The sequence below is a fragment of the Pelodiscus sinensis genome, chromosome 7, assembly GCF_049634645.1.
Source record: "Pelodiscus sinensis isolate JC-2024 chromosome 7, ASM4963464v1, whole genome shotgun sequence".
Classification (NCBI taxonomy): domain Eukaryota; kingdom Metazoa; phylum Chordata; order Testudines; family Trionychidae; genus Pelodiscus; species Pelodiscus sinensis.
The window spans coordinates 64,857,741-64,879,391 of record NC_134717.1 but is presented as its reverse complement, the minus strand read 5'-3'; the positions used below and the strand labels follow the sequence as shown (position 1 = coordinate 64,879,391).

Genomic DNA, 21,651 nt, shown 5'->3' with positions numbered 1-21,651 from the left:
AGCATCACCCCGATACAGGTGCCAGACGCCTCCCATTCCAGCTCCGTGGAATTTATTTCTGACTCTGGCACCCTTACCTAGGGAGGCTGCAATGCCCTACAGCTGATCTCCGGCGCAGGTTGAAACGTGGGGACCGAAAAGCGCTGTGGCTTGCAAGAGCGAGCCTGGTGAAAGGCAGGTGGTCTTCCCAATGCTCGTCTTGTTGACGTTTCCCCCGAGTTCTTTAATCCCCATGGTGTGGCGCAAGGATGGCTCTTCTAGAGCCATTATTCTCTCCTTCCAAAGCATTATCTGGACGGTTACCCTCCTGCTCAGAGTAGGCTATTCCCTGGCCTGATTCCAGCCCCTGCCACGTGGCGTCCTGAGCCTCTGGAAGCCACGGTGACTCACGCAGTCCTCACAACGGTCCTCAACAGCATCGTGAGAAAAATCCAAAGGCCACAAGTCCCTCCGTGTTGTCGCTGGACCCATCAGCCACCGTGGCTATTCATGACAGCCCGCCTCTTCACCGCGTCAGCACACACAACCTTCCCTGGGCCCGGCATGCCCAGTTTCTTGTCTCTCAGTGGAGGGATCATGAGAAGCATCCTGCCATTGTGATTTTCCTTCCTCCTCTGGGCGTCTCCAAGGGCTCGTCTCAGCCACCGATCGTGTCGCCTTGTGCTCTCCCCTGGTCGCTGCTCAGAGCCAACAACAACGTTGGTTCGCGACCGGCCAGCGATTACGTCTCCCTCTTCTCCTGTCAGCCTTGTTGAGCCGCAGCGCTGCTTCCCCCTCTCTTGCTGCCTTGTCCTTCTGGACGAAAGCCAATGACTCCAGTTTCAGCCACGGGGTCTGAAATTGTCTCTTTGGAGCCCTCGGTCACTCCAAAGTCACGGCGCATGTCTCAGGGCCTATCGCATCTCCCTGGGGATCTACCTTTTCTGGGCTTGGCCAGGTCCGCAGCCTTCCGCATTGGGTGTCTAACGCCCACCTCTGCACCAGCCCTCCCCACCGTCCCCGCCTACGGCACCTCTCCTGCGCTCAGGCAGTGCAGGGAAAGAAAAGACAGTGCCTGCCCCCAGCTCCCCCAACAGGCTCCCAAGCAGAACCTGATTGGTGGAACGCACTCTCCTGGCCTGACACACCATGAAAACTGCTCCCAGCCTGCGCCAAGACGCACTGCACAAAGGGCCGTGAAAGGGCCGATCTCCCCCGAAAGAGGAATCGGTTCTCCCCGGCTCACAGGGACTGCCGGGCGAGACCCACACACCCTGCCCGTGGCCTGCTCCGACACTGGACACAAGGAGGGACACTGAGGAAGCTGCAGCAGCACCTCAGCCCCCCTATTCACCCTGCTCCCCTAGTTAGACACCAGCTTCAGCCCGGCACCAATCAAAGCTTACACCCTTCTCTCCGGAAGAGCCGGAGCCAGGCCCGGCAGCCGCCCGCATGGAACGCTTGCACTGGGATGGCCGGGGAGGGCAGGCTGAAGCAACCGAGCCCAAGGCTGTAGCGTGGGACGGTCCCGGGCTGGGGGGCGAGGTGAGACCGGAGATCGGTGGGACTGAGACAGTAGCAATACACACGCCGCGTGCAGGAGTCACCGTTCGCTACCCATCTGCCGACTGCACAGCCGTGGGTGCAGATGGAGTCGCTGTCACCCCGACACCCCCCCAGTCACACCCTCTCCCCTGCTTCCTCAGCCCTGCTGCAGGGAGGGGGAAACCATTCACTGCTGGCCTCCAGCCAGACACAACAGCGCACCCCCAGTCCTCCCGATCGCCCGGCAGGCCCCAGGCCCGCCCGCTAGCGGGACGCTGCCTGGCCATGGGGCTGCTGTGCAGCTGGGCTGCCCTCTTGGCAGCCAAGAGCTTCCTCTGAGGAACTGTCCTTTGCTTGAAGCTCTAACCCCGGAGGGGGCAGATCCAGGCCAGGAGGCTGGGCTCACCATGGACCAGGAGTCAAGCCAGGGCCCCTTGCTCCGGCCTAACACCATGGCCCCGGTCGGAGCCGGACAGGGGCAGCCCTGAGTGAAGGCCTCCGAATCTGGGCCTGCACTGGCGGAGCGGCAGCCCCTCGGCCGGCTGGGAGCTGCAGGTCCCACCCCACGGCGTGTCCAGCCCAGCGTTAAAATGCCTTTTACAGCTACTTGCAGCTCCGCTGGGTGCTTTGCAGTGCGACGCCCCTCCCCCCTCCACCCGGCCCCTCCCTGCCTGGGACGCCCCCTGATTTCACTCATGCTAATCCGCAGACCACAGCATCCCAGTAATCTCCCTCGGCTTTCAGTGCCCTGAGCTACGGCCCTCAAATCCGCTCCCCCCCCCCCAGGCAAAGCAACCCTGGCCCCCACATTTCCTCAGCTAATCCCTGCAGACACGGGCCGGGCTCCGGACACATGTGAGCCAGGCAAAGAGGAGCAAGGTCTGAGCATTGCACCCCAGGCCTGCAGGGTACCTAGGGCTCGGGACGTGCCCCCCGACCCTTCCGGGTGGGGAAGCAGGGAACGCCTCCCCTCATGGCACGTCCGGGAGATGCTGGTGTCACGTTGCTGAATTAGAGGGAAGCAGCCAGATCGCTGCTGCACCCCTAGGTGGGGGTGTTGGCCCTAGAAATTGGTATAGGGGGAGCCATGTGGGGTATTGAATGGGAGATTATTGTTTGTTGATCTTATGTACACTGTTTATGTGAGTGTATAATGTCTATGTGTGTAGATAGGAATCTGTAATCTGTGTGGAAGCTGAATATTTCTGTGAATGTGGTTGAGCATTGCTATGGACTGGCTGAGTAGTGAAGCCCTGTGGAACAATGGCCCTTGATGGCCCAAAGACACACCTAAAGCAGGAGGGCGGAGACCCAAGAGCTGCCAGCAGAGAGAGGCTGAGGACCAGGTGACCGGCTGAGACCAGAAGAGGCCAGGAAGGGGATAAAAGAGGCCATGCGGTCGATGCCATTTTGTTCTCAGCTCAGCACTTCATCCCAGAGGCAGCACTGCAGGGATTGAAGAGCCCAGAAGACCTGTGAACCCATCCTGATCGTAGGATGTGCAATAAGAACTTTTAAACCAGCAGCTGCAACATCTCTGCTAGAGCCTGTATCGAGGACTGGGAGATTCAGTGCATGTAACGTACTGTACTTTAATAACCTTACTCTCATGCTTTTCTTTCTTGTAATAATAAACCTTTAGATATAGATTCTAAAGGATTGGCCCAGCGTGATTTGTGGGTAAGGTCCAAAGGGTAAATTGACCAGGGATCTGTGGCTGGTTTCTTGGAACCGGACAGAACTTGTTCGGGGTAGGTGGGATTGGGTGTTAGGACCCCCCACCTGTGTATGAGGCCCGGGGCCATCTGGGGCACGGATATTGCTGGGGTGTCGGAGGGGTTTTGCTCGGGAGGCTTCAGGCAGGCTGCTGAAGCGTTCTGTGAGACTGGTTTGTGGCCTGTGTGGAAAGGTCACCAGTCGGGGGCTGTAAGAAGCCCCAGATTCGAGCAATTCGCCCTGAGCGGACGCCCTCAGCTGTGCCCAGACACGGCCCGGTCCGTCACAGCTGGACCTGGGGCCGGCCGCTCACCCAGCACGCAGGGCCTCCCCTCCCGCATGTCAGAGGCATGGGATCCTTGGGGGGGCAGGCGGGAGGGAAGGGCCATTCCACCCCGGGGGGAGCAATCCCTGCTCTCCTGGAAGGGGGCACTCACCACTGCACGGAGATCTGGGAGGTCGGGCGTGTCCTTGCAGACAGAGCAGAGGCAGAGTGCAAAAGAGCACACACCACATGCTCACACACACACCGCACACTTGCACACACACACACACACACACACTGCACTCACACACTCACCACACACACACGCTCACACACACACTGCACACACCACATGCTCACCCCCCGCACACTTGCACATACACCACACGCTCACACACACACTTCACACACCACATGCTCACACACTCACCGCACACATACCTCACACACACACACCACACGCTCACACACACACACTGCACACACACACGCACCTCACACACGCACACACACACTGCACACACACACGCACCTCACACACGCACACACACACTGCACACACCACATGCTCACACACACACCGCACTCACACACTCACTGCACACACCACATGCTCATACCCCCCCGCACACTTGCACACACACCACACGCTCGCACACACATCACATGCTCACACCTCACACTCGCACACATTCCTCTCGGAGGGCTGTCAGTCTGCAGTCCTCTGTGCCTGCGCCTAGCGAGCCACGCCAATGGCAGCTGAGCGGCCCAGGGAGCCATCTGAGCCAGGGCTGGGTCCCACCGCCGCCGGCCCGCCAGGGCAGCAGGACTCAGAGGCGGCCCGGGGAGCTGCTCATTCAGCTGGCGGGTGGCCCACAACGGAGCCCCCAGCACGGCCGGAGCCCTGACTGTGGCTGGCAGAGGCTTTTGCAGGCAGCAGGACCTAGCTCTCCTCTCCTGGGGATGGCAAGTGGGGCTTGGGGAGGCAGGTGCTGTGGCCACGGCCGGTACGGGAGGGAGCCCAAGTCCCCTCCTGCGTCTCCGGCCTGCCTGTCCCCGTGGGCTGCATGGGCGGGGGCACTTCAGGCTCAGTTTCTGGGGAGGGGGGCCTCGCCCCTCTGTGGGGCCTGGCAGGAGACAGCGCTGACCTGACCCCTCCAGCACGACGCTACCGCGGCCCTGTGCTACCGGCACGTCCCCGGCGGCTCTGCGGGGCACCGGGCATTGCCCACAGACGGCCAGACCCTGCTCCTGGCAGCCCCCGGCAGGCAGGTTGCACCGAATGGCAACCCGAGCTCTCCGAGCTGAAAAGCGGCTCCAGCATGAGGTGCAACACGGATCTGCTGCCAAATGGAGCAGGCCAGAGCACCGCACACACTGCCCCTCCACAGCCCACGCCACTACGGAGCAGGGCTCAGGGAACCCTGGGGCAGGCCAGAGCACCGCACACACTGCCCCTCCGCAGCCCACGCCACTACGGAGCAGAGCTCAGGGAACCCAGGAACAGGCCAGAGCGCTGCACACACTGCCCCTACGCAGCCCATGCCACTACGGAGCAGGGCTCAGGGAACCCTAGGGCAGGCCAGAGCGCCGCGCACCCTGCCCCTACGCAGCCCACGCCACTACGGAGCAGGGCTCCAGGGAGGGTTGCCTGGTGTCCGGTATTCAACCGGACAGTCTGGTTTTTGCGCCCTGTCCAGTACAAAAATTCAGAAAACACCAGATCCGTGCAATGTCCGGTATTTTCTGCTTTTCTGGCTGGGCGCCTGGCGGGGGCGGGGGAAGTGGCTGGGGAGGTGGAGTTCTGCCTCCCTGGCCACTCCCCCCCACCAGTGATCAGTGCTGGGAGGTTCATGTATCAAAATATAAGCTGTAGACTGTTGATTGTATTAAGCAAAGTTGTGATGGGGTTTGGGGCTTTTTTGCTCAACAAATTTTTAGCACATGAGTTCGGTATTTATGGGGGTTTGGGTTTTGGTTTTGTTTAGCACGTGTGTCGGTAGCTTTTGGGAAACCATCCAGCAACCCAGCTCCAGGAGTGGGCGGCTGGCAGGGCGCAGGGAACCCGGGGGCAGGCCAGCAGGGCTAGCGGCGGAGCCATGCACAATGGCCCAATGCAATCCCTAGACTGAAAAGCCGCGGGACAATGGCCATCTGCTGGCACTGAGCGCCCGCCAGACAGCACGGGGGCTGGTCCAACGCCCACACAGCTCAGCTACCACCAACAGACCCGCTGGGTTCCAAGGCCACATTCTCTGCTCCCGGCCCCGATCTCCGCTGCCCCTGCCCAGGCCCCGGGGTGAGTTAGGGCAGCCTGGAAGCCCCCGAGGGCCCATACAGCAGCTGGGAATTGCTCCCCAGAGCTCGGCTTCCCAGCGCCGCCCAGGCACCCCTCTTTCCAGGCGGGGATGAGCGCCAGGTCACGTCGGGGCCAGTTCCGGGTGATAATTCCCCGCCATCAGGGCAGTTCTCAGCTGGCCACCGGCAGCCCCGTGACACCCACCCCCTCCCCACTGCACAGGCTCTGCAGAGAGGGCAGATCTGGGGCTGTTCTGTGGGAGAGGCCACGGGTGATGGGCCTGTTCACTCCATTGCCTCCGCTGCAAGACGAACGCCCCCTGGAATCCTTGGCCTCCGGCTGGCGCAGGACAGAGGCGGGCTCCGCCGCCAAACACGTTTGCTGCTGGTTCTGACAGCGGGGAAGGTTGGCTTTCGGGAACGCAGCTGGCCCAGCCGTCCCTGCGGCCTGGCGTGACAGGGAGCGTGCCACACGGACAGCCATCTCCCAAGGGCGAGCGCCAGGGGGGCGGGACAGCGTGGGCCCTGGGAGAGCCGGGAGCTGTTGAGCCAAACTGCGAACTTGTATCTGGAAGCTACTTTGTGCTCGGGGCTGCTCCCCCGGCTCTCTGTCCCTGGCTCCAGCCCCCTGGACCCAAGTGCCTGCTGCTGCAAGGGACACGGACGCCAGCAAATGGGTCTCCCCCTCCGGGCGTGGGCCGCCCGTTGCTGGGTGTTGGTGACTCCTGGGGCCGGGGCGGCGGCGTCAGACTCGCTGCAGCTCTGGAGGGGAGATGCTGAATTCTTCCGACAAAGGTCACAGAGCGGGCCGGGCAGAGCCATGCAGGCAGCGGCAGCTCCCTGGGACACCCCCACGTCGGGGGCAGCCTGCCAAGGACACGGGACCTGGGCTCTCATGATGCATCTCGGCCGCCGAGGGTGCATGCGCGGCTCCAAGCCTGACAGCAGGCTCCAGAACTGTCACTGCAGATCTGTTTTCACTTCAGCTAAAGCTCAGCCCAGATTACGATCAAGAGACGGTTTTGCTCCCCCTTTCCTCTTCCCTGCAGTGGGTCCTGCAGGCCCGCGACTCCGAACACCAGTCGCTCCTTAGTCTGCGTGCAAAATCGGCTCCCCGCGTAGCGCCCAGCAAACGGGCCCACGCTGCCCGCTCAGCCCACGGGGCGGGGGGCTAATCGGCAGTGCGGTGCGTTCGGCACGGGGCGCGACCCTGCAGGAATGAGCCGGTCCGAGTCAGGGCGGGGTCTCAGGGGCAAGCCCTTGGCTGTTAGCTACAAAGGCTGCAATCCGGCCGGCTCCGCAGCGCGGTGTCACTCGGGATGAAAGGGGAGTGCTCGCACAAGTAACGTTAAGTGCCTGCAGAATTGGGGCCTCCGGCCTTGCCCCTTAGCCGGGGGCAGGGAGCCCACCGGTGTAAGGGCCGTGCACAATGCAGTCGCTGCTCCCGCCCCACCGCCCAAGACCCACACGGGGAGGGGGCGGAGCTGGGCATCGGATTGCACGGCCCGAGTTCAGCAGCACTCCCAGAATTATAGCGCTGGCCTGGGGCTGCCCTTACTGATCCGGTTTCTGAACAGAAACCGAGTCTGGGGACGAGCGGCTGGCTCCCAGAGGAAAAGGTGGGAACGGAGCTCTAGGCAGCTGCTGAAACTCGTGTTCCAAAGCTTGTTCCAGTGAAACAAGCCGACGGGGTCAGAAACGTTTCACGGATTTGTGCCCAATTTTGCAAATTGTTTTGGTTGAAAAACAACCCAAAAAAATCTCCCTAATCACTGGAATGCTTTGCTTTGCCATTTTCAGAACCAAGTGTTTCAGCTCCTTGGCAGGAGCTACTTTCCATTCTGAAATGACCGTTCCGATGGATTTTTACAAAATCAAAGAGAGGAAAAAGCTCAAAACCAAAACTTGTTTTTCTCCCTTGTGGCTCCCCAAACACATTTTGAAAATTTAGCCTTCACGTTGGCCTGAAGCAATTTTGTCTGGATTTTTTTTAAATGGTCTATGAACTAAAAAAATCAATGAGGTGCATAACTCTTACTCACTAGCCGGGGAAAGGCAGGGCAGGAGGAGGTAGAAGGTGTGACATCCATGGTAGGAGCCCCAGATACATACAGTTCTCATCTGCTGAAATCAAACTACTTTTGGCTTTTAAACGGAGTCTAGGTGGCAAGCTGTAAATTCAAGTCCCTCCTGCTGCAACGTGCCTCTGAGATACCCCGTGTGCCTCCTTATTCCCTTCCCCCGTGATGCTGGGGTGACACTACGCCCAGTTAGCCAGTAGGCACAACCCTCAGTCCGTTGTGCCGTTAACTATGAAGGAACTGGACAGTAAACACATCAGCATCTGATGCATTCAAAGCAGCCTCCTGCGGTCCCGCCATAAAAGCAAGACCAAAACCTGCATCCACTAAGGGCGTTCTAAACCCAGCCAGCGTGAATAGAACACGTATGTTTTCGAGACAAGAATGTCCATTTTGGTGAATCATGTATTGCTCCATGTACAGAGCGATACTTTGGCGCATGGGACATGGGCAAGGGGACACTCTAAGCCAGCAGAGCAGCGAGAAAGCACTAAAAGCGACATTTTAGTGAGGAGTGGCCCGTCCACATTTCCTGGTAGTCAGCAAACAGTTCTCATGAGCGGGGCGTGGGAATCGTCCAGGGCAGAAAGGCGCCATATTTTTCTAGCACATGACAAGAACCAGCTCCATCCTGATGCATCCTTATTTCTCGAGAAAAGGGATGCCATCTTTTTAACCTCACAGCCAAAAATTACATCACTCGAGAGAGAAAGAGCTGTAGTTGAATTTCTCCACCAGGAGACATATAAATTACCCCCAATAACAGAGCAATTCTTGTTTTTACTTAGCAAACATCTTGCAATTGAAGAAATATTGTGTCTTTTTGCACTGACTTATCGGCTTGTGAAACCTTCTCTCAGCAAACTCCCTTACACAGTTTCAAAATACATTCCGTATAATTAATTATATTGTGCTCATATTTTGTGGCACTTTGTGCTTCAAAACCAGTCTGTTGGTACAGAAATATGGGGGCATGAGGGAATCTACATATCCACCACCAATACCAACTTTTAAACAATCTTCAACCCATTTTAAAGGGTTTTTTCTTTTTTCTTTTGATGAGACACACGCACAATGAAACTAACGTTTTAAAATATCTAACTGGATTAGGAAAATGTGTCTCATAACATTCAGGACAAAGACATTAACATTTAGTTTTCAATCACAGAACACTAACCATGTTCAGAACAGGAAAATTCCTAAAAGGGGGGAAAGTCTGAGATTTGGAACTTAAAAACAAAAAAACCTCCCACCCAACATTGAAATCGTGTAGTTATAAATGCAGCACAAAATATTTTCCCCAAGCTACAATGTTTCAGGATTTTTCAATTTGGAGATGTCCATCTCCGATACACCTGTCTATAGGATCATCGATCTCCATTTTATCTTAGTTGCCGTGCTGAAGAGCCATTGTTTCCGAGTTACTTTCACACAACTGCTGAGTGACAGAACATGGTATCGGATTCCGTTTCATGTTAAAAGTAAATGATGCTCTGTAGCAAATTTGGACTAAAGCAAAAATATTTCTGCAAGCGGTTGTCTAAAAATCTCTGGAATTCAGGGTGATAGTTTTGGATTTCTGAACAATTGATCTATGCAACACTGTTAACAAATACATATTTGACTTTCTGCAATGTTAACATAAAACAAACTTTCTCGTCATAAGAAAATGTAATAGGAACATGTTGGAATGAGAAGCAATTTATCTAATGTACAACTTAATCTTAAAAGACCCGTTAGTGACATACTTGAAGCAAAATAGAATGCTATCAATAAAATGCATCCTTTTTCCAAAACCAAGTTAAATATTTCCCTTGTAGGAATTGCAGAGAGAGCTTCAAAACAGTAAGATGGTAAATAACAGAAAACTTTTTGCATGAGTTTCAAATGACAAACCAAAGGTTTTTAACTCGTAAGCAATACAAGTCTCTTGTATAGACAACATGCATGTTTGGGTTTTTATTAGCTTGCCATGCCAGAATAAATCATTTCTTTTTTACCATTTCCAGCTGCAATATATGAATATTGTCAATGCTGTTTTGCTCCATATATCCATATTAAAGACAGCATAGAAAAGGCTGTACTGTAAATTATAACAAAAATAGGCATATTTAGCCTTTTCTAATGTAACACTTGGGATGGATTATTTTCTTACCCTATTGCATTACCTTTATTATATCAAAATAGTTGCTAAAACAGTGGGTTATGGAAATAAATTGTACTCCATAGCAAAGGAAAAACAATTACTATTTTCACTATGCAGCTTGGTGATTAAAAAGGGTAAAAGAGTAGCTATTAAGTTATCTAAATTGCTCAAACAGCCGATTTTCTATCCGTTTCGTTTTCTTTAAAACGATAACCATTTGAAAATCTATACTACTATGTCTCTCTTCTTATAGGTTTTTAAACATCTCTAAAGGAATCTTCTTAAGAGGTTCACTTAAGAAGCCTCTTAAAAGACTTCCAAGCTCTATTGTCCCATTTGGCATAGGAAACGCGCTTTATATTTCGTGCTGCCCACTAATTTCTATTTGTAAGAGAAGTTATTTAACAGCAGTGAGTTTTCCACCAAAATGATCTTTTAAATCTTCTTACCTCCAGAACCCAGCTGCTTTCGAATGATCGGGGCTGATGCGGGTTTCCGACAGATGGTCACCCCTTTCACGTCGGGGAAAGCTGAAAAATGCGAAGGGAAAAAAATTACAGAGATATTTTGTTCTGTAGCACAGAGGGCTCTAAACCTCATTGGCCTCAGGATGGGAATCACGTGGCATGGACAAAGAGCATGTGACCTATTTTCTCCCAAAGCCCTTGGTTTTCCTTGGAACAGGGTGCACCCAACACTGATGTTGTCATTTCAATGGCTTTACAAAAAGAGGCCACTGAGCAAATCAGGCTGCCTTGAGGCCATGGGCAGGAACCAGCCTGGACTTTCCACATGCACAGGAGAAGAGCTCCAGCATTAATCCGAGGGGACCCCTTCAGAGCGTATGTCTCAGCTGCGGTTCGATGCCCTCGGCTGGTCCACGACAGCTGACTCAGGCTCGCAGGGCTTGGGCCAAGGGTTTAACTGTCATGTACACACTTGGCCTAGGCTCGGGCCCAAGCCCAGCTCTGGGTGCTAAGCCCAAGCCCCAACATCCACACCACAGTTCAACAGCCCCTTCGCCCTAGCTCCGTGGCCTGAGTCCCCTGGCCTGGGCCAGCCAGGGGTGGCCAACTGCGGCACAGACACCCCTGAAGAGCAGGAATGTTCTACCGTGGAACACGTGAAATTCCCCTCTACAGATCACACAGAGAGCTGGCATGTGAGGGAGAAAATCTCCTGTCCAAAGCAAGGAGCATCTTCCTCCCTCAGCCCCTGCGCACCCTTCCCTTCAAGGTCCAGGAGTCCCCAGACGCACACAGCCACACAGTCGGCTCGTTCCCCTCACCGAGGCCTGCTTTACCTGAGTCAGCGGGTGGTGACAGCTGTGCACTTGGAATAAGGGCTGTCTGCCCATGAAAGCATGGGGGTGGCAGAGGGAACAAGGAACCCCCCAGCGGGGCCAAGTCTGCATCCTTGGAAGGACACATGCAGAGGAAGGGGAACTCCACAAAATGAGGAGGTTGGTGAAACAGAAATTAAAAGGCACAGTGACAAAAGTAAAATCCCTGCGAGATGCATGGAAATGTTTCAAAGACACCATAATAGAGGCCCCACTTAAATGTATACCCCAAATTAAAAAACACAGTAAGAGAACCAAAAAAGTGCCACTGTGGCTTAGCAACCAAATACAAGAAGCAGTGAGAGATAAAAAGGCATGGTTTAAGAAGTGGAAGTTTAGTCCTAGTGTGGAAAATAGAAAGCAGCATAAACTCTGTCAAATGAAGCAGAAAGGCCAAAAAGAATTTGAACAGCTAGCCAAAAACACAACGAGCAATAGCACGTTTTGAAGGCTGTGTCTACACTACAAAGGAAAGTCAAAAAAAGATACGACTTTTCCTCTGAAAAAGGCTTTTCCAACATTTGGCCCATCCACACGGGGTCAAATGTCGGAAAAATCCCTCTTTCGGAACATGCCTTCCGCCTTGTGGAACGAGGTTTACAGGGATGCTGAAAGAACGCGTCTGCTTTTCCGATATTTTTTTTCAGAACCGCAGTTGCGTTCCTCAGAGGTGGCAGAGCTTTTCTGGGCTATTTAAGTGCGGATTTGAATCCCTCTGGTTGCAATACATGATTTCAAATAGCGTTTTCAGGGGGTGTAAGGAAGCACCACACCTCTGCACACCGCCACTCGCAAGGATGCCGGGGGGTTATTTCAAGTGGTGCTCGTGGTGGGGACGCTGTGCTAACTCACTGGTGCCCAAACTCCAAACCATGCTGCAGAACCACACCCGACTCTGCCAGCCCAGGCCCGCTCCTCCCTTTACTCTGCCTGGGCTGGGAACCAGCCTCCTGCTGTCAGTTACAATCAAGCAGGAAGAAAAAGGGGAAATACGCCTGCTTCCAGCTCCTGCTCCTGACTCCAGAGCAATGCTATCCTGCCCCTGGGCTGTGCAGCTAACTGGCGATGGAGGAGACAGACACAGAAAACTGAGGTCGAGTTTCGCCCTCAACAACAAGCAAGTAGATAAAAGGATCCATGCACTGCTGAGATGTAAACAGTTGACTGATTTCAAGAGTAGAGCCTGTCTCTCGATAAAGCAGGGCAGAGCTTGGGGGAGGGGCTTTACATTTATTCCTCAGGATTAGAGGAATCTAGTCTAGAGAAAATCATAGACACACAACAGGCACACACACGCGCGCGCGCTAAGCCTACGTCTAGACTGCAGGCTTCTTTCAGAAGAAGCTTTTCCGGGACGAGATCTTCGAAAAAGTCTTCTGAAAGAGACCGTCCACACAGCAAAAGCGCAAGGAAAACACGATCTGCTTTTCCGTAAGAGAGGCGTCCACATTGACTGGACGCTCCACACTGATTGGACACTCTGCATTGATTGGATGCTCTCTCGCATTTCAGTTGTGATTAATCTGGACGGAGTGGCCACCAGGTCACCTGTGTTATTTCCTGGAGGCCTCTTCTTTCGAAAGAACGCCCTCTTCTGCGTCCACACACGCCTTTTTCCAAAAGAGCTTTTGCGGAAAAGGCTTCTTCCACGTAGAATGAGGTTTATCGCCGTCGGAAAACCCTCTGCTCTTTCAACTGTCTGTCGAAAGAACTCAATGGCAGTGTGGACGCAAGTATTGTTTTTCCAGAAAAATTCTGCCGTGTAGATGCACCCTAAATCAGCGTCTGCTCAGGCTTTGTCTCTGTTACAGTCTAAGGAAATGAGTTTCTGAGACCCTATTGAATTTCTGTACATCTGGATGGTTCTCTAGTAGCGGCACGATGACCCCTCAAGCTACAGGATGCTTCAGTTACCTGCTGAACTTAAACGTAACTGAACAGCAGTTGTCTGTCAGTGAAGGTGCGTCTGCCCTGCCCCCAGTGCTCAAAATAAGCTACACAATTTGAGCTACACAATTTGAGTAGCTTATTTTGAATTCATTTCAAAATAGCTTGTTTTGAAATTTGGTGCCATCCATGCAGCACGTCTTGCGAAAAGGATGGCTGTTCCGAGAGGTCCCTTGCTCCCGTGGAATGGGGTTTCCAGGGACGTCGGAATAGCGAGCCCGTTATGTTTTGCAATCGACACCCAGCGTGCTCCCTGCAACACGGAGTGGCCCTGAAGTTTTAATTGTCAAGTGGCAAGCCAGTAACTAGCAGAACATCATCTCCGCAGCATCTGACTTCAAAGTGCTCATGCGCAAGTGATACGTCAGCCCAGTCCAGTAAGCACAGGCCACGCTCTCAGAGCAGGACTCGCGTCGGGGGGGGAGGCAGAGCCCTGCCCCCGCAACACGAAGGGCACACGGATGTTTCCCTCTCTTTGCACGTCCCAGTCTGGGAGCTTGCCCATGGCCCCCAGCAAGGTCACCCTTCTTCACACAGGGCAGGGAGGGGGGCAGCTGACTGATGGCTTCGGAAGGGCGTGAAGGGGAAAGAGGAAAGGGTGGTGAGAAAGGGAACACATGTTCCGGGTTTGTGTCTCCCTCAGGGCAGGGAAAAGCCACTTCCTGGATCGATGCAATTAACTTCATTGGGTCCCCTTGGAGCGCACACTAAGCAGAAGGGTCAAAGTATGGAAACACGTGGTGTCCAGGGAACGCTCCCTCTCCCGCGGCTCGCAGAGCAGTCGCCCCTTCCCCTGAACATTCACTGCTGTCCCCCCACCCCAAACTGGGCCCCCGCTCCTGCCACTCCGGCCACTAGCACCGCACCAAAGCAAGACAGGCCGGGAGCCGCTTGCTGGTGGAATCGGAAAGGAAACCAGGCTCCAGAGCAGGAGCCATTTACTAACCGGAGGCCCTCTCCGTCCAGGTGCCTGTTCGAAAGTCTTGACCGTTTGCATTTGGGGTCGCGCCCAGGCAGCACTCTGGGGAACCTGCCTGCTCTCTGCCCCCAGCCCCGTAGGACAAACAGTCCTGTGGCTGCGTGCTTTGCTGAACCCACGGCCTTTAAGGGTTCAGGGCCCCCCCTCGGGTGGATGCTGATACACATGGGTTGGTGGGTTCAGAAATCCCAGTGCTGTGAACTTGGGGGGATTCAGGCTGCGCTCACCCTAGTCTGAACAAATAAATGGGGGTTCATTGAGCAGAGGGGGCTCCCGGAGACAGAGGCCACGCAAATCTCGTCTGCGCTGCAGAGAGAGCAGCACGAGCCAGGAGAGACATCCCTCGCGCGGTGTTCATTCTTTGGGGGGGATGTGCATGCGGCATCGCGGCGACGTCATTCCCAGCGCTCCCGACGTGCCTGAACGATATGTTCTGTGCCCGGCAGAGTGCTCTGTGTGCTAGGCAACTTCTGGTCTGCCTGGGACGCCCCAAGCAGCCTTCCACCACTCCAAGAAGAGCGTTGTGCCGGCTGAAAGCGTGTCTTGGGCATCCGCCAAAGTCGGTCAGAAGAGCATAAGAGCAGCCAGGCTGGGTCAGCCCAAAGGCCCATCCGGCCCATGTCCTGTCAGCCCATGGTGGCCACTGCCAGGTGCCCCGGAGGGAGGGAACAGAACAAGTGATTCCTCCTGTCCCCCACTCCCAGCCTCTGGCAAACAGAGGCCAGGGACACCCTCCCCGCCCCTCCCATAGTACAAACCCCTGGGGACGCCCCTCTCCATTCTGAGAACTGACCGTTTATTCCGACTCTTTGTCTCCTGTCTTTTAACCCGGTGCCAATCCAGGAGAGGACCGTCCCTCTTCCCCATGGCAACTCACTTTGCTTCACAGGTTCATCGGGGAGGGACCTTGTCAAAGGCTTTCTGGAATCTGAGCACACTATATCCAATGGATCCCCCTTGCCCACGTGCATCTTGGCCCCCTCAAGGGGCTCTAGCAGATTGCTGAGGCATGATCTCTCTTTACAGAAACCATGCTGACTCTTTCCCAACAAAGTATGTTCATCTCTGCGTCGGACAAGGCTGTTCTTTTTCAGCCAGTGTGCCTGGAACTGAAGTCAGGGTAACTGGCCTGTAATTGCCGGGGTCACCTCTGGAGCCTTTTAAAAATTGGTGTCTGGAGCCTGGCCCAGAGGCTGGTTTAGAGGATAGCTTACCCCCCATGCTCAACAGCTTTGCAATTGCCCATTTGAGTCCGTTCAGAGCTCCTGGTGAATGCCGGCTGGCCGGGGATGTGAAACTGTTTCATTGATCGGTTTGTTCCGGAACATCTTGTAACGACCCCTCATAGATTCATAGACTTTAAGGTCAGAAGGGACCATTATGATCATCTAGTCTGACAGTGCAGACCACAGAATCTCAACCACCCCTCTTAGAATAATCCTCTCACCTATATCAAAGATATTGAAGCCTTCAAATACTTTGAAGGACCCAACATGCAGAGAGTCCTTCAGCTGTGATCTGTGCCCAATGCTACAGAGGAAGGCGAAAAACCTCCAGGGCCTCTGCCAATCTACCCTGGAGGAAAATTCCTTCCCGACCCCAAATATGGCGATCAGCTAAACCCTGAGCATGTGGGCAAGACTCACCAGCCAGACACCCAGAAAGTTCCCTATAGCAACTCCTATCATCCCTCCATTGACCTATTTCCAACTGATAATGAATGGTCAATTAGTTACCAAGATCATGTTATTTCATCCAACCATCCCCTTATCATAGAATCATAGAACTGGAAGAGACCCCAGAAGGTCGTCAAGTCCAGCCCCCCACTCTAGGCAGGACCAATCCCATCTAAATCAACCCGGCCAGGGCTTTGTCAAGCCGAGACTTAAATACCTCTAGGGATGGAGACTCCACTACTTCCCTAGGTAACCCATTCCAATGCTTCACTACCCTTCTAGTAAAATAGTTTTTCCTAATATCCAATCTGGACCTCTCCCACCACAACTTGAGACCATTGCTCCTTGTTCTGCCATCTGTCACTACTGAGAACAGCCTCTCTCCATCCTCTTTGGAACCTCCCTTCAGGAAGTTGAAGGCTGCTATCAAATCCCCCCTCACTCTTCGCTTCTGCAGACTAAACAGACCCAAGTCCCTCAGCCTCTCCTCATAGGTCATATGCTCCAGCCCCCTAATCATTTTGGTTGCCCTCCGGTGGACCCTCTCCCATGCTTCCGCATCCTTTTTGTAGTGGGGGGCCCAGAATTGGACACAATACTCCAGATGTGGCCTCACCAAAGCCGAATAAAGGGGAATAATGACATCTCTGGATCTGCTGGCAATGCTCCTCTTAATGCATCCTAATATGCCATTAGCCTTCTTGGCTACAAGGGCACACTGTTGACTCATATCTAGCTTCTCATCCACTGTAACCCCCAGGTCCTTTTCTGCAGAACTACAACTTAACTGGTTGGTCCCCAGCCTGTAACTATGCTTGGGATTCTTCCATCCCAAGTGCAGGACTCTACACTTGTCTTTGTTGAATCTCATGAGATTTCTAGTGGCCCAATCCTCCAATTTGTCTAAGTCACTCTGGATCCTATCTCTGCCCTTAAGCGTATCTACCTCTCCCCCCAGCTTAGTGTCATCTGCAAACTTGCTGAGGGTGCAATCTATCCCCTCATCCAGGTCATTAATAAAGATATTGAACAAAACCAGTCCTAGAACCGAACCTTGGGGCACTCCACTAGAAACCGACCGCCATCCTGACATCGAACCGTTGATCACTACCCGCTGGGCCCGGCCTTCTAGCCATCTTTCTATCCATCTTACCGTCCATTTATCCAATCCGCATTCCCTTAACTTGCTGGCAAGAATATTGTGGGAGACCGTATCAAAAGCCTTGCTAAAGTCAAGGTATATAACATCCACTGACTTTCCCATGTCCACCGAGCCAGTTACCTCATCATAGAAGCTAATCAGATTGGTCAGGCACGACTTGCCCTTTGTGAATCCATGCTGACTATTCCTGATCACTTTCCTCTCATCCAAGTGTCTCAAAATGGATTCCTTTAGGATCCCTTCCATGATTTTTCCAGGAACCGAGGTAAGACTGACCGGCCTATAGTTCCCTGGATCGTCCTTCCCTTTTTTGAAGATGGGCACTACATTTGCCTTTTTCCAATCATCCGGGATTTCTCCCGATCTCCACGACTTTTCAAAGATAATGGCCAAAGGCTCCTCAATGACATTTGCCAACTCCCTCAGTACCCTCGGGTGCATTAAGTCCGGACCCATGGATTTGTGTACGTTTAGCTTTTCTAAATAGTTCCTAACCTGTTCTTTACCCACCAAGGGCTGTCCATCTTCTTCCCATCTTGCGTCACTTAGCACTCAGTCTGGGACAGTCCCTCGGATTCGCTTTGCTGCCCCCGACTCCTCCCGGGATATTGAATGTCGTTCTGTTATGGTCACAGTTCCCAAGAGTTCCTTGGCCTGGGGGTGTCTCTGGATTCCGACCCTCCCCCCGACACCCAGTAAAGTTGCTGACACTTTTAGCAAACTCTCCGCCTGCGTGCCGGACACCTGGCAGCGAGCAGCCTCCCCTCCCATCTGCTCATTAGCAAACCAGGGCGGCGCATTCACCTCAGGAGGTGCCTTAAGGTGCAGCAGCAGCTCCAGCTGTGGAAGTTCCCACTGGCCAAACTCCCTTCCGTTCGGACTCCACGGGGCGGTGCTCGGCTGCTTTCCAGAGATGGCAGCGAGCCCCCTGAAATAGCCCCCCCTTCCGTGAAATCGCGCATCCATCGCGGTGCACAGGGGCCCTTCTGTCTCAGAGAGGGGCCGGCGTCTCTCAGAGCAGTGCCCCGGCCAGGTCTGTCCCCCGGCCTCGCCACACGGCGCGGGGCTTCCCAATGCAGGAGAAAGAGGGAGAGAAGCTGGTCTGTCAGACAGGCTGCCTTTCGGCTGGGCAGCGTGTGCCGGGCCAGGCCGGGTCTAGGCACAGCTGAGGGTATCCGCTCAGGGCAAATTGCTCCAACTCGGGGCTCCTTACAGCCTCTGACTGGGGACCTTCCAAACAGGCCACACACCAGTCACACCGAGCGCTCCAGCTACCAGCCTGGCCAGCCAGAAGCCTCACGAGCAAAACCCCCCAGACACCCCAGCTCTCCCTGGGCCACAGTCAGCCCCGGGCCTAACACAAGTGAGGGGTTATAGAACCCAACCTCACCTTCCCCGAACGGGTTCTCCAGTCCCAAGAAACCAGCCACAGTTCCCAGGTCAATTATACTCTGGATCTTACCCACAAGATCACGCTGAGCTGATCCTTTAGAATCTACAATCGAAAGGTTTATTACTAAAGGAAAAAAAAGCCTGAAAGTGAGGTTGTTAAGGAGAATACGTTACATGCACCAATCACCCAGTTCTCGGTGCAGGCTCTTAGCAGATCTGCTATCTTAAAACTTTGGGTGGTGTTTGCCCGTCCCAAACTGCTATCTTAAAAGTCTCTGGTTACATCCTATGTCAGGACGGGTCCGCGGTTCTTCTCGGCTCGTTGTTCCCTGCGAGGCTGCATCTGGGATGAAGAGCTGAGCTCAAGACCAGATGGAGGGAGCCACATGGCACTTATATCCCTCCCCTGGCATCTCCCTGGCCAGAGAAGGTCACATGGTCGAGCGACCTATCCCTGTGTCCCAGGCTGGCAGCCCTTTGGCCCTGGCTGGTCTGCAGGTACCAGTCCCATTCCTGGGGTGTGTCCTGGCACCTAGAGCTTCACTGTCTCCTTGCTAATTAGCACAGCCGCCGGCTGAGCATCCCTTGCCCTTTGCTCAGCCACAGACAGAGAATCTTCCAGCCTTCACGCAGAGCACATATTTCTAATGCCACATGCAGATCACACAGGTACATGCGCGGCACACACAGAACCAGCAGAACAGAAGCCCTGATGTGGCACCTCACACCGCCCCCTTTGTACACACTTTTGGGGCACCCCCCATGGGTGCAGCAGTGACCTTTAAAATCCAATAACGTGACAGAGCGCGCCCCTGCCCCCTGGGAAAGCAAGCAGGCGAGCCCCCACTCCTCCCTGCTAATGGAAAAGGTGGCCCTGCTGCCCATTTGCGGCTGTCAATAACGTGGACAATAGGAGGCCCGGAGCCAAATCTGCTCTCCCGCTCGGGTAATAAAAGCAGCAGCGGGTGCGAGCGGCCCGCGGCCTGCACCCCAGCGTGGCGCGCTGTAACTCCACAATGGACTCTGGGGCGTGCACAGGGAGAGAGCAGAGAAACACGAGCTCCAGGAGGAGGTTCTGCCGCAGGCCACCATTTCCAAAGCACGGTCGGCAGATCCCGCCAGCCCGAGAGCTGAGTAACTGGCTGCTGAGTGTCAGACAGGCAGAGAGGGCCCCTCCACCTTCCGCCCAGTATAAAACCAGCACGTCTCCTTTCCTCAGGCCACAGGCCCATTCTGCCGCAGCCGGCCGGCTCCCCTCTCACTCAAGCCCCAGCAAATATGCTGATCCATCCAAACCCAGCCCGGAACCGCTGCGAGCCTGCTGCTAACTTGCAGAGACAGACCAGTGCCGGCAGGCCCCGGTGTCTCCTTGGCCTGCTTATGGCCGGTTCGCCAGCTGCTTGGCTGGCCAAGAGAAGAGAAGAGCATCTCGGAGTTTAAAGCCGCCTTACAGGTACCGCGGGGCACGCTTGCCTTCCCTGGGAGGCTGGGCTGAGTGGCTCGGTGGGGCACCTGGTCTCACCGGAACAGGGCCGGTGGAGGCGTTGCACTGAACAGAAACTGGAACACATGCACCTGCAGAGAGAAGCCGAGGGGCCGGTCTGACACCCTCGGCCTGCACGGTGGAGGGACAGCTTGACGGACAGGCTGCTGCTCTAGGGCGTGTTGCAGGGACCGGCTGCACCCGGACTTTCTGCATGGCCTGGAGCAAGGCACAGGTGGCTCTAAAGCCTGGGAAGACAGTCTAAGCATGGGCCCCCCAGAGCAGTCAGGAACCTCATCCCCATGGAAATCAATGAGCTTCGGGGGCTCAGGGAAAACCTCCTCGGCACTAAACCCCATCCCACGCTGGCCCGTAGTCGCTCAGAGCCGCCCTGCCCCGGGCATCGGGATAGCACACTAACTAGTGGGAGCTGCTGCCACCAGGGACAGGCAAGCGCTGCCCAAAGCCAGGCCCCGGGGGCGTGCAGTGAGGGGCGGTGTTGACTGTAAATCATGATATTAAGATTAAGGACATTACAATCATAAGGACACTGAAATCAAAATGGAGTCTTGGATTTCACACAGAAATCAAAATGGAACCCAAAGGACTAAAGGACTTTGCCTCCAAAACCGTCATCTGCACACAGCACATGGCTGTGTCATTGCCGCAAGGCCGTCTGGTCGTTTCCTGCTTTGGAAAGAGAGACTTCCCACAAGAACATGACCACAGGTGGGGAGAGGCCTTTCTGCCAGGGCTGCAGGCTTTCCCCGGTGACTAGCAAGGCCGGAGGGTCTAGAGAAGAATGTTCCAAAGAGGCGCCGGGTACAGCAGCTACCTCCCAGGAAGGGAGTCGCCCTCTGGATTTGCCGCCCCTCTGGCCGAGGGACGCGCTCGCTGCCTCGCCCACAGTCCTGACAGGAAGGACACAGTGGCCTTCGTGACTACCCTGCCGTGTTTCCCTCTGCAGCTGGCCACTGAAAATCCATTCTGGGTGTGAACTCCCCCCACTGGCCACACTGCGGGGAGGCTATGCTCCGGCCCCAGACCCGTTCCACGTTCCCCACCCTGGCGGAAAGGCCGAGTGCTAGTCACTGTCACTCAATCCCATGGAGCTTGGAGACGAGTCTTTCCGGTAATGCACTTTCTGCCTGCAAAGGCTGTTTCAGGCAGCCCCTTCCCATGGCCAGTGCAAGTCCCTCTCCCTTTCTCCGCGCATTTCTGGTCGCACACAGAGGGCAGCATCATCCCGCTTCAGAGCCCAACGGGGGCTGTGCCACGGGCGCGAGGGGAGTCCAGCTCAGCCCCACGTTGGGTCTCGGAGCGCTCACGTCCTACGGCAGGTTTCACAGCCCCTGCTCGCCCACCCATCTCCATAGGCTGCTCTGCTCAGTGAAGACAGCCGCTCTGCTTGGAAACACGCAGCCCTCGAGAGCTCCACGGCACAGCGTGGTCCTCTAGCATCGAGTGTTCTGGCATTCCTGCTGGCTAGCTACGGAGCCAGGGAAATGAAAAGTGTTTCTAGCCGGGCACTAGACTGCCTCGGACCAACCAGTGATCGCTTCCTGCACACGGATATCGGTCACCTGGGAGGGCCAGTCGGGACTCTGCTGAGAAAGAAATGACTGGAGGCACTAGGAAAC

At 54.8% G+C, this 21,651-nt stretch overlaps 1 protein-coding gene across 1 annotated transcript in view; it reads right to left on the bottom strand.

Annotated features, from left to right (window-relative positions):
- PCBP3 (poly(rC) binding protein 3) overlaps nt 1–21,651 on the bottom strand; it is a 94,798-nt gene that overhangs the window by 51,375 nt on the left and 21,772 nt on the right. The window contains exon 2 of the mRNA XM_075934118.1: nt 10,480–10,560. The gene's annotated coding sequence lies outside the window, so the exon portion shown is untranslated. The remainder of the gene's footprint in view (nt 1–10,479; nt 10,561–21,651) is intronic.